Raw genomic sequence first — 13,884 nt, 5'->3', positions numbered from 1 at the left:
ATGGACAAGCTCTAGGAAATTTTAAATGGGAAACAACAAAAAAATTACCTACTGGTCTCTATAACACCAAGCAGCACACAGATTCTCTGGACAAACCTTAGAATTGTCTGTTCTAACATTTTGTAAGATTATGTTAGCAATCATTTTCACCAAAATATTTTTCTGACAAAAAAACACATTACTTAATAGAACCTAAAATACATTAACAGTGGAAAATGCCTGCTTCAAGTTGCTTGTAAGAAAACAAACACGGGAATTGGCAACTTCTGTGCAGTTTTAATTTCAAAGTGATTAAGGCAAGCTTTTGCTTTAGTCACTTATCTCAGGGCAGCCCATCAGATTAACAAGAAAAAAAAAAAAAAAAAGATGTACTAAAACTTAGTCAGTTACTGGAATCTTCTGGAACTGAAAACTATACAGATGGTCTGCAGCATATTTGTATAGAAGATGCCCAATTGTTGATAGGTTTCCAGCTATTATAGTAGCATAGTAAGAAGGCAGATACTGGGCAGTGAGCACTGAGCAACTGTTGTCACTGAGCCTTCCCCTCTTGGCTGCATCCCCACTTGCCCAACGAGCAGTTTTGGTCTCCCAGAGCAGAGACAAAGGTTGCTTTGGAGAAGCCGGGAAGCCTAAGAACACCATGTAGATTTAGGACTGGATAGGAGGTATTGTGCGGAGGCCATGCCCATTACTCATCCGCTGGCAATGGGCTCTCTTCCTTTTGTCTGGAAAGACGGTAAACTTTCAATGCCATCTGAAAACAGAAGGCCTTTCACGGAGTGCAAAAACTCTGCCATCTCAATCATGTGAAAATATTGTAAACACTTTCCCAGCCCCCATTCAGCTGTCCGAAAAGCAGAGCTAGAAAACACCAAACAAAACAGGAAGGAAAGAAAAGGGTGTGCATTGCGCACTTTGTTTTAATTTATACCTTTTACTCTGAGCAGGAATTTTGCTTGGAATTTTCTTTTTTTTTCCCCTTAATGATAGTGAACAGGGTTAAGTAGCTATTATGGAGAAAAAGCAGTTAAAAGCCTATTCTATGGTTTTATTTAGGGGGGGGGAAAAGGCCAGTGACAAGCAGTTTCTCTGCAGCAGAGCTTCTCTCGTATTTCCTTACAGCCTCAGCAAGAATAGATTTGAAATGTGCTACGGGACTTGGATTCTTCTTTCAGTGTTTACGTTGACCCACCCCTATGAACTTTTTCCAGGAAGATCTTCTCTCCAAACATTTGAACAACACAAGTGCTGTACTACTGACATATCTTAACATATACAATCATGTGTAGAGAGTGGGAAGAGGTTCATAAAGAAGAATATGTTCAGAGAATGCCTGCACATGTGTGTATATATATGTCTATCAAACATACAACATATGCAAAAGTATACATGTCATTTGCACAGAATTCTTAAACTACTCACTTTGGCAGATGACACCTTTGTCTATATAGGTTGTGCTGGTGCAATATACCAATAACTCAGGACAGGTTTTACAGAAAATTTCAGTGCGTTACGTAGTTATGTAAAAGTGATGTAGTTCCTTGCTGAAGTCAGGGACTACTTGACATATCACAGAAACTTTGAACCACAATAACGCATTAGCGCCCCAATTCTTCACTATTTTAAGTATGCGGTTTTCATTCAGGTTGATCAACTTAACACTAGCGAAAGACAAAGAAAAGTAACTATGCTGGCAGGAAATATGCTTTGCTCCTTTGTGTAGAAATCTTGCTCTAGAGCAGGATTTCTGGTCCAGTTTGGTCCCTGATCCAATTCTGAACAGAGCAGGAAGGATATAAGCCTGGAAGTATTCCTGCTCCCTCCAAGGCAAACCCTCTGCTCCTGACCCAGGAAAGGGTCAGCTGTCATCAGTGACTTCCAGAGAGATGTACTGCTGCTATCTTGGAAGGCATGTCTTACAAGTATTCAACAAATGGTGCTCACTGATGGAAATCAGTCCCCAGCAGGCCAGTGAGAACTGACTGCTATAGGAGCACACCATATCGAGGGGAAGCTCTTCTATCCGATTTCCCCTCACTCTGCTGTGGATGCAGACAGTTTGCTGACTGAAAAGGAGACCTCATTGTTTAAGCAGAGGGATATTAGTTTGTAGACCAGTTTTGCTATCCAAGCAAAGAGCAAATGTAAAAATGCAAATCAATTTATGCATAAGCCCATATACCGAAATACATTCAAATATACTTGGTGCTCTGTTCCCTACAGGCACATCCAGCTAGGCTGTCCCTTGACATCCCTTTGTGTGCAGGAGTCCATGTGCACAAGAAGCAGATAGATCTGGGCATTCACCATGCTCTCGGGTGCTACTCAGACCTTGCTTGAGGTTGATTTTGGTATACTCATTTGGCACCTTAGGATCTTCTGCTCTGGCTTCTGCCCTACCAGACATGCACTCATTTATGCTGATGAAACCAGCAGCTACTCAATAAGTTAACATTCCTCTTCTGGATTTGAGTGGAATTCAAGGACTGTAATGCACAAAAATGCATGAGAAGTTATTACCAAGTAGTGCCAGATGTGGCACATTGGGACAGCAGGTTCTCCTTGCCATCTCTCAGGATGCACTTTATGCATTAGTATGGCCTATTTAAAAGTTTTAGAAGTTCAGCACTTGAATTCCATACCCCCAAAAATGAGTGTATATTAGTCCGCTTAGTCACTTAGTCTTTCTATGCACACAGTGAGAACACACACAAGGAAAAGTTGTTGCCAATAACTGAAGCAGGGGCTGATAAACTGACCATTTAAAATTCACAGATGCATTCCTTGGGACTGCCTTGCACATGCTATCTGAATACTTCCCTCCTTCCCTCTTCCCTTTCCATTTCATAAAAAGAAGCTGCAATAAATTAGAATTTTATGAGACTCAAAAAAAAAAAAAAACCTTCACCAAAATTGAAAACAAGACATGGATGTAGAAGCATATGGAAGGTTTATGAGAACACTGGAGGGGAAAAAAAATGATCCCGAGCTGATAAAAAAACCTGTCTGAATTTCTTGGTCTTTACAAACCAAAAATTACAGGAGACAAATGAAGAAGTTTGCTCTACAATACATACTGGTACATCTTCCAGGAAAGAGACATAGTTTTCTTACACATTCCTCTGATGCAAGGCAGGCTAGTAAGAACTACCCTTAAGATCCATTTTCTGACTTTCTTTACAAAATACTTCAAAGTTATACATGGAAATGAGATACCTTTCTGCTTTGATCTTTAGTGTAAGGGTAACCAAGCAGAAGTGGCTTCCTGGCCTTTCATACAGTTTTCTTTGGAACTAAACACTGGACCCTCCGAATTCTGTAACTAGCATTTTAAATGTTTTGTGGGATAAAGGCAGTTTTGTTTAATTTATATTTTCATCTTTGTTCCAAACCTCAAAGTGATTAATTCTGGTCACTGTACACACGGTTTTACTTCAGATTTTTTTTTCCACTACTTCTCCCATCCTCACCACTCTTCCCTTCCAGAATGGTGTGGGTACAGGATTTTGTTTAGCTAAATGGTAGAGTGACTATTAAGGATTCTTTTGCTTTGTTTTTAAATACAATACTCCACATTCCAGATATTTCTACCAGACACAGTGGTTTGGAACTGAAGAACACTGCAAGCAATGAAATTTGGTTCTGGCTCTTAATTATTGCAAAATACTTGAATAACTTTTAGATATTTCCTCTCTAAGATGACCCAAACTTGGGGGCTAAGCTACCGGGTGTATTTGGTTTACATCTTAGGTTAGAAGCAACAATCCTGTAATATGGGGTTTTTTTGCGAGAATATATGCACATTCTGTGTGCAGTGCCCAAATAAGGCCTATGAACTGCTAATTTCCATTTATAGAGGACACAAATGATGCAAATCAGTGACAGATAATATTATGTTGGCTTAGAAGTACACTGTTTTCACGTTCCTGCTAAACTGATCAGTCGTGAAATGGTTAATAATAGTAGCCATTGAATTATCCTTGCTTCCGATACTCAATCAAAATTAATTCAATGGGTGGCAAGGATTGCCCAACATGTCCCATTCTTCCGTGGCCAAAGGCAAACAAATTCTGAAGAGAAGGTGAGAAAACAAAGGTGAAGACATCCCATATCAGAGTGGGGGAAATGTATTTACAGAACAGACATGCTCCTGGTCTGGGGAGGTGGTGTTCCTACAGGGGATTTGCTACAGAGGCTCTGTACTTGTAAGATTCACTCTGGCTTGGAAACAAGAATGTACATAAACAGCATAGAGAGAAACATCTAAAGGGACCTGGGGTTTTGCATCTTCCTTTAGATTATAATCTTGCTGAAACTCAGGAGACCTCTCCTGAGAGTGCTGTGACTTACTCAAACACCATGGAAAGATCATTCTTCCAAAGGCAAAACAAACACAAACAAACAATATTGTGACACACAATTAATGAAGAGCCCTTGTTTGCATGGTGTCCTGCAGAAGTTGAGAAGAATGAATATTCTTGGGTCTTCTGTCATTAAATAGGACAGTGAAGAAAAAAAAGAGTGATTCAGACCTTGATCAGGATTATGCCAGACTTCTTTATTTCATCAGAATTTTGAATGTCCCTTGATTCCTTCTCTTTTTCTATTTTTGCCCCAGTCTTTGGTTCCCTGTGTGCAGTCCCACTGACTTATTCAAGACATTCTCCTCAGGTATCTGTAGAGACGGGGGAACACCACAGTTTTCAGATACTGAACCAGGTATTCATAATTATTCAAAGATGGACCATCTGAAAAAACTCAGCTAGTGAACAAAAATGAACTCTTTATAGCTCTCTTTATGCCATAAGGGATGAACTGAAAAAGGTTAGTAGGTTAATATTCTGCAAGAATTAACTTTAGTTTGATGTTAGGGATTTGAAAGTAATGATAGTTTATTTTCTTTTCAGTTATTACAATAGCTGTAACAAGTTCTGACTTTTTCAGAGTCTATTCGTAATAGATATTGTTTCACCTTATTTATCTTGCCACACAAAATGCTCATACCTAATAGTGTCACAATGAAGAGCATTACAGGGAAGATCAAGCAGTACTGTCAGTCTCTTAAGGTCTTTGGGATCACAATCCCAAGCGAAGACAGGGATCTTCCCAAAGCACGGTGCCTAGCCAGACCGCACACCTTTCTACCGTGGCATTAGGTGGCAATGAGTCCCTTTCCGAGGCACACAGTTCTCCTGGGCAAGGGTATAGGGGACCAGCACCTCATTCAGCTCTAAGGAGACTCCCAAAAGAAGGATGGCTAGAAGTTCATCATTGTGGTCCTATCCCACAATTTCCCAAGGCAAACCTTGCCTCTATTCCTCCCCACTCTATTCCCTCCACACAGTTTATGTTGCCTGGTGCCCCAAACATCTGTATGCCTGCCCCCCACCCCCCCCTCCCCGTATGAGAGATGTAAGACAAGTCCAAACACAGCTGTCAAGTTCTAAAATCAGCATCAAAGCTCAGTAAAAGCAAGAGGGAAAAACAATATGCTTTGTTAAACAACACCGCCTCAGATCTCAAAGGGTTATACAATGAAAGTAATACCCTCTTTGAGTTCTGTATATGGCAAGCATTACCTAACATCCTCAGTCGGAACCCCACTGTTTATGAGGTGATGAGAAAAGAATACAGCTCCCTCCTGTCAGTAGGACATCTCCACTGCCCCGCAGGAAATTTTTTTGTTATATTTCAGATGTATTGAATCTTCTAGACATTAGAAAAGCAAAACATGCACTGCGCACTCTGGAGCCATCACCTCTCTCGGTCAGCTCTTAGGTTTGCCAAGGTCACAGAAAACACTCTTTTACATCATAAGTCTTACCTTTGGGCTGTTGTACTCCTCCACAGGAACCTGAAAGGATTTAAAAAGATTTATCAAACCAGAAATGGAAATATTTATGTTTGGAAACATTGGTATTTCTAAACATTTCTTATTTCTTTCCTTCCCCACTGATACCAATTCCCAGTCTTTGAGCCATGTGGTTTGAAAGTTACTTCTCAGGGAAAAAAAATTGCCTGCTAAATCACCCCCACACCCCACACACAGTTAAGGCTTTCTGCTGCACTACTGGTATTACTACTGCCGCTATGTATGTGTATATATAATGTGTATTTACATGCTTGTGTTACGTATTCATTTTTTTTTCTATACAAGTTAGCAATTTTTTTTTAGTTTTATGGACATCAATTTTTATGGTTAGTATGAATCCTTATGATGATCTAAAGTGATCATCTATTTAATGTAAGCTACAGAATTCACTGGTTTGTTTACACCCTGATCCCAGTACATTTCTTTAAACTGCAACAAAGATGCAGACAGGCAACTGAAAAGCTTTTTTTGAAAAATCCATTTCTTCTGAGATTTGAGACACCAGGGAGGGAGGCTCAGAGCTGATGCCAGAAACCCCCAGTGCATGATCTTCAGGAGTCTGTGGCAAGCCTGGCCCTCTCCAGAGCCTCCTCAAGGTTCTTCTGGCACAGACCGTAAGATATTATCTTGGCATAGAGCAACAGGCTCAGAAAGAAAAAAGTATGTTGAATGGCACAACAAGAGGTTTTGGTTGTTTTTTAAAGCACTCAAATGACCAGGTGAATTGCCCAGCTGTTGGCCCTAAAAGTTCTCTGAGTGGGCAAATCAACCTCAACATTTGCTCACGTGAGCAGGATGGGTGCAGCCAGAAATGTGTTTGGTAATACTGCTACTTTTCAGCAGGGTAAGTGTCTGCTCTTCTCTCACAGCCATGTATGAAACACTTTTTGCTGCCACTCCATTTCAGTTGACGTGGCCTTTTATGTAATAACAGGGTGTGCAATGCTCCATATTTCAAGTGTGAGCAAGGAATGGGGAATACTCTAAATGTTGAGCTACTCTTATGATAAATTCCCTGGAAATGGGAATGGCTTCGCAAGGATTACAGCATACAGTCCTCATTTTGTCTTATAAAAGAACAGAGAAAAGACAAATTTAAGACTAAGTAACACAAACAAATGTTCTCCTGCACAGAGGTTACAACCACAAAATAAAAGCTAGGGCTCTTCCTGCTAGGTTACTCACCAGGAGACAAAGACAATAATCCAGCAGCCATAGCAAGTCACTTAGCAATAAAGAGATGGAGAATACCACCTATCATTCTCCCTCTAACATCCTTGCTATTTTTCCTAAAATGTACCGGAAACCTTCAGCAAGAGAGGCATCAGCTCACCAAACAGAATCATCCAGGCCACCTCAGAACTGCATGGTCTGTTAAATATGCAGGGGGGCTGGACATGGTGATTAGGAATGAAGACACCTGAATTTTTCAGCAATAAAGGCAGCTTGATGTTCCTCCACTGTAAACAGGTGATTCTTCAGAAACAAAGGAGAGAAGGACATTTTAGGGTCCAGGCAGGAAAAATATTAATGTTTCAGCTGGTCTTCAATAAAACAAAAGTGGAAGAACAGGAGGGTAAAAGATCACTTTTCTCTTGGTACAAAATAACTGCTCTATGGTGCCATGTTTCAAAGTTTACCTTAGGTAAGCATCCCCAGGCCATCAGCTAAATAGAAATGTGATTTCAGTATCCCAGAAATAAATACATTTCCCTCAAAATAATTCTTTCCTTTCCATTGTGAAACCCACTCCCTCTACCAGACAGGGGCTGTGCAACTACAAGCTCCCTGGGACCGTTTGCCCATCTGGGACACTGTACCACAAGCATCTTATCTTTGCAAAATGCCTGGAGGTCCACAGAGAAGAAAGAAAACATACACACTGCACTTACATCTTCCTCCTAGTGCTTGGCCAGGCTTGTAGCTCTCAGCCAGGCTTTTGCTGTTACACCCAGTTTGAGCCCAAGCAAATTCCAATCCACTCCTGTTCCTGAGGCTCCCATTTATTTAAACAGGTGGGACCAGAACTTCTGTGCTTCCCAGAGCCTGTTGCAGCTGAACCAGCTTATAAAGTAATTCTGCTACAGGTATCAATTAAGAATGTGCAGTGGGGAATTTCAGGCTGCAGAGGAGCAAGAACAACACAGCAGCCATTTCTAGAGTTTAGGTGCTGGCAAAGTTAAAAACAACACTCAGCTACTCTGTAACTTTCTTAACTCAAAAGACCATTAGCTGGAATTGTTGCATAAACTTAATAACAATTTTTATTTATTTATTTTTTTATTTAAGGCTGTCCCACCATTCTATTATCTGTCATTAATTTTCCATATGTTCCCTTCACCACCGCTCTTAGGCTGGGTTCGGTTTACAGAGTTGGATCAGATTTCTTTACAAGCCAGGACATTTGCTGGCTTGCTTACTAGCTTGAGGCCAGTTATGTTTGAGTGAGGCCCAAGCAAAACAAGTGAGATTTGGTGACTTTCCAGTGAGTAGGCACCAAATCTACATGATCCATGTTGTTTTTTAAAAGTTTAAATTTTTTTAAAGTAGCAGTTCTTCCATTATTTCAGATTTATGCTTTTTTTTTTTCCAAAACAGCCGCTGGCTGATACTTGCTCATATATTGCAGCATCTCTCTGCTTGCTGTAAAACAGAGCTTTTTGTTCTGTTTTATTTAAACTAACCAGTCGGAAACAGTTTATACAGTTTTAATCACAGGTGGGCAAATACACTCATATATTTGGAAAAAAGAAACTGATGAGAAGATCAATGAACTGTTTTGCTTCCAGTATTTGTACTAGATAATGAAGTCTAGTGTTTATTACTCTTTCTCTCAAAAACATTCATGTTTCATGTGAAACCCTCCTCTAGTTCAAATCTGACTTCTTGAAACAGTTCTTACACTATCACAATCTGTGAGTCAATAAAAAATAATTAAAAGTAAAGTGTCCTTCCATCTAAGCCTTAAAAATAAAATAATGAATGTCTGAATAATCACTGATCTAACTATATCCTGAATTATTTAATTCCTTTTTTCTCCCTGTTTTTAGCTTTATTATTCTAAGCACATCTGAGATGTATTTTAAATGCTTTGGGACAAGGACTATTGTAAATTGCCAAGAATATTTGGGGGCCTTATGGAAATGCCAAATAGAATTTCAAAAGTAATTTGCCACTGAAGGACCCACCGGACCTTTGAAAATTTCCCATTTTATACTCCCCACTGCACATGCACAGAAACTTAAGGTAGCAGAACCAGAGTACAGTCCAAACATCAGACAAAAAAAAAATACCAGTTTTAGATATTGCGTCTCAGGTTTAGTCAAGCACCGAGTAGCACGCTAGTAAGCAGGAATTTGAAAATATCTTGAATGCAAAGGGATTCTCACAAAAATATACTGTCTGTCCTTGGTGCAAAGACATTCCCCCAGCTTTCCTTCACAAATTTAAGCACTGTGTTATAGATGTTGCAACAGATGGCATGTGAAAGTTATATGAATGCTGCATATAAGCATCATATAGTCCATATTGTTACTATTCGTAGCACTTATCAAGGTAACCAAGCACCAGACCCTGTAGAGCTAAGCATTTACATAAATACAGATCAATATTTTGTTCTGGACACAAGCAGTGTTTAGGTCCCACGGCACTAAAAACTGCAGCTCCTGAGTGCTAGGAGTGTGCTTGCATGCTGGGCAGAGTTTTGGGGAGCAGAGAAGATAGACACCCCAAACAGAGGGCTGAGCTGGAGCTGCCCAAAGTAGCCATTAGGAAATGTGGAGGGTATTGGAATTAGCTTAAGCCTTTCTGGAATTTAGCCATCTATCTCAAGGCAGGGATCCCCACCCTCCTCCACTGCTATCCATACCTCTTCCACCAAAACAGTAAGAGAAGCGGGTGCTGTTGCTGCCAGGCCTGTTTTACACGATCCGCTACAACCAGAGCTCTCCCTCAGACTGCAGGAGGTGTGAGCTCAGCTCCCTCTAGACATGAAGGGTTCCAAACCTGCATTATCCACACCTGTGCTAAAAACTATCAGGCTACAGGTTATCCTGCTCTGGAAAGGTCCTCCTCTTCCTTCTAAAGCTGTTTCTTTTGGTCTGTTTAGGAAATGAACTCAGCCTAAACTGAACATTATATCACCTCTATTTTATATTTGTCTTTCACATCTGATCTTCCTAAAACAACAGTTTACTTGCTCTCTGGGGCTATTTACAAAGTATCAGTAAGTACTTCCTTAAGTACTGTACCATTGCCATGTGCTAAATTGCATGTGCTTCCCCACAGAGTTTGATAAAGGAAAAGTTATATACAAATTTTCCAACATAAAGAAGAAAAAGGAACTACCATAATCAACCCGCTCAGGCCCTGGAAGTGTTCTGCAGAACCCAGCAGCTCATCGCATCAAACCACAGGGATGTCCTTTTTCTTATGTTTGCTTTATGGTTTATGACATAGGGAGGAAGGGAAGGAGATTGGAAGAGAGTAACAGGTGAGGAAGAAAACAGAAAGACTCAGTGACAAAAGGAAACAGATCAGATAGGAAAAGGCAGATTTGCAGGTCATTGGCAAAAGTGCAGCTGTTTACCCTGTGGTAGGTTGGACAGTGAGTGAAAAGCAGGGGAGAAGAATCTACATACAGATCTCTGCAGAGATCCCTGCAGAGATCAGAACTACTGCAGAACCACCAAATAACCACCAACAACCACCAAATATGGAGCTGAAAAACATAAAATTAGGGGGGATAGCTGGGAAAGAAGAGTCACAGGAGCCAAGAAAGGGCAATATTTCAAGGAGTCGTTGGGGCGAGCAGCATTAACAGCAAGCAAAAGGTAAAGATGAGGTTGCCGGATAGACCTGTGACAGGATCAGGAAAATCCCAGTGGGGGATTAGCTACACACTACGGGTTTCTGTGCTTAGATACAAAAAGCTTTACAAACCAGATTGTTGGCAAAACTTCATGAGTCCCACACTGGAATAATTAAAATAAAAGCTGTTCATTTAAGTTATTTTTGGTGGGCATGTTTGGATCAGAGAGTGGAGTTGTTGAGCACAGTGTAATACATGCCAAAAGTCCTATTATGTGCCTGCCGATGCGCCCTGCCATACTTGGAAATATGTTCAAAAACTGCGGCAGAGTCCTTGTTGGCTTTGCACTTGAAGGACAAACCAGTGCTAGATGTTTCAGCTGGAGGTCGCAGTGCTGGTACTAAGCCATTTCTCCTGGAAGTGAAAGCACTCTCCTCTGAATCTGGGCAGGGAGACGTTTGCTTTGTGGCAGACCTTGGAGTGGGCAGGGGGCTGGTCTAAACAGGGTATTCCTGCTCAAATTCATACATACCTATTCTGAAGTGACAGGGATGTGGAAGTCCACAAAAGCTTATACAACATGGTGATATTCCTATCTGATGAAATGAGGTGCTCATACCAAATATACCTTCACAGCTGAAACAGTCTGGCAAACCAAATAGTAAAGCATTAAGACCCATTTAAAAAATATCAACCCATTCAGGTATAACATTTGGTTTTTGTGCAGTGGAGTTCGTCAAAGGACCCCACAAAGAAGCTGGGTCTTTTCTGAATGTTCCCTCACCTCACAGGCTTTTTTCACTGAAAAAAACCACACAGTATTAAAGTTGCTGTAAATGGAGACAAACAGATTACAAAAAAAGCTCTGAAACAAGTGTGGACCAGAAATTTCATAGGAGACAAAAGACACTTTTTGATCAAGAGCATATGAGGCCCAGAGCCTATCATTGCTTATTTGGAAAACTGGTAGACATCTAACTGAATTCAAACTTCTTTACCCAAACACTAAGCATATGGCTTGAAGTGGCTGAAGCAACCTTGAAGCACTGCAACAAACAACTGCCATTATCAATCGGCTCGGAACCATCACCTCTTGGGAACAGAAAAGCAGAGCACATACTGAATTTGTTAATGGTTCTTCTAGCGAAACCATACCCACAGTACCACACTGCTGCTCCCCTGCCGTTGACCTATGTTGGCAACTTTTTCCACAAGAAAGTTTCCTTCCTTCAGCACAACAGCTCCTGGTAACTCACAACAGGGTAAATTGCCTTCCTTTTCTCTAAAGGTTATTTTTTCTCAACACTGGACAATACAGGTTGACCCTACTTGCTGTTCTGCAAATACAGACTCTAGACAATGATTTTCCAAATCAGGCTTTTACTGAAAAAATAAAGAAAACAATCTGAGAAGGTGCTTATAAAGGAAACAAAAGAGGTACATATCTTCATTTGTTGAAGACTGGTTGGTTGGTTGGGATTTCTTTGAGCAGAGTGGTTGTAATTTACCAGATTCTTACTTAAAGCAGCTTAGATTTACTTACCATTTAACTCAGCCACAAAAGTGTTAACTAGGATATGTGTGAGGGCTGAGACTAGGTTCTTAATAAGTGTTGTATTCCTGTCACCTGAAAGTTAAACATTAGGTTCGGAAAATGCAAATGGTGGCTTCGTCCTCAGAATGGCAGCAGAAAAAAAAATATTTGCACTTTTCCCCCTCTAACAAGAGGATTGGAAAGGAGCAGTTCTTTCAAGACACTCCTCTATTCTCTTGACAGCAAGAGCTGTACTGCTGAGACTGCCTCCAGTCACATGTTATTAATACCCCAGCTTCTCCTGTCTGGAGCCCATGCTGCAAATACTCTTTCTCCCTGAAATTACAGTCTTCATTGGCTTTATTTTGTGGGCATTAGACTCCCTCTGCTCCGCACCCCTGCAAAAGTGCAGGTGACTTTTGTTCAATGAGTCCTCAAAAGCTACACGGCAAAGTTGTCAGAGCTGAGACTTGTCTAGTTTGCAGAGCTGAAGTCTTCCTCCAGCTGCACCTACATAGCTGTTTACCCTCCATTGTCACGGATGTTATTTTGTACATCACAAAAAAATTATCATCTCAATAAAATCTACTGGTTTTTTTTTTTGTCCAGCATCTGAATTTGAGACTTCTGGGGTCAATTATGACTTCCTAAAAATGCAGCCTGGATTTAGACAAATTGTTTTCTCTGACACTTCTCACTGTTTTTTAAAAATAGATAAACATCTGTAAGTATAGCCACATCGCGCTCTTTCAAATCTTACCTTGAAATGTTTCTTTTCTACAAAACCCATTTAAAACCTTAACTGCACTGCCGTTACTGCTGCACTTAGGCTGTGCTGGTCAATATTGCTGCACTGGTACTCCCTCCCCTTGTCTGTCTCCATCTCCTGACTGTTGTACATTTAGATCAAGAGCTCTTCAGCTCTTCAGTGCAGGGATTGTTTTTATCTTCTCAGTTTGGAGAGGAGCTAGCACCATCAACCTAAGCGCTAAGCTAATATAAAGGATCAACGGGGAAGACAGCTTTGCTCTGTTTATGAATGACCGGTCTCTTCAAGACACACTGGAGTTCATTGTGCACAAATAAGAATATATGTACAAGAGACATTAGGCATCAATCTGAATTTTAATCTACAATGTTCAAAATTAAAAATTATTGTGAATACTTTGACTGCTAAAATGTGGGACATCTTAGGAATAATCTTCTTTAAATGCTTTTGACATAGTGTATGTCATAAATATCACTTCCAAGTACAACTTTTCGGTTTCTCTCTTCTCAACTTCTCCTGCCTGGAAAGACGAACTGATTTTGAAAGCTTCAGGGGCCACAGACTCAGGGCCAGATTCTGTTCTCCTTGGCAGCTCTGTAAAACCACAGCAAGTCCACTGACCAAAGCTGAGCTCCAGGGAGGAAAAATAGTATGGGTCCCATGCTTTGTTATATTCTCACCTCCCTCCCCAACCTCTTTAAAACACAACCCCAAAATGCCTAGCAGTATCTGCTGTCCTGCGTGACCGCGCTGGTCAGGGGCTCCCTCACACTGCCAAGGGGCTGTCAGCAGAAGCAGCACAGCAGCTCAGACACTGGGCCTGTCTGCTTTGGTAAAGCTGCCAGAGAGAGACTCTTTGCTACCTCAGATATTCATGCTGCAGAAATATAGGTTAC

The 13,884-nt window shown here is 40.8% G+C and overlaps 1 long non-coding RNA gene across 1 annotated transcript in view; it reads right to left on the bottom strand.

The window, feature by feature from the left end:
* Positions 1 to 13,884, bottom strand: part of LOC114015296 (uncharacterized) — a 139,969-nt gene that overhangs the window by 98,257 nt on the left and 27,828 nt on the right. The window contains exon 3 of the long non-coding RNA XR_003559145.2: positions 5,828 to 5,857. This is a non-coding gene — a long non-coding RNA (uncharacterized LOC114015296). The remainder of the gene's footprint in view (positions 1 to 5,827; positions 5,858 to 13,884) is intronic.

Source organism: Falco cherrug, chromosome 13, assembly GCF_023634085.1.
Source record: "Falco cherrug isolate bFalChe1 chromosome 13, bFalChe1.pri, whole genome shotgun sequence".
Classification (NCBI taxonomy): Eukaryota; Metazoa; Chordata; class Aves; order Falconiformes; family Falconidae; genus Falco; species Falco cherrug.
The sequence above is the reverse complement of the archived record's forward strand: the minus strand, read 5'-3'. Positions and strand labels throughout refer to the sequence as shown.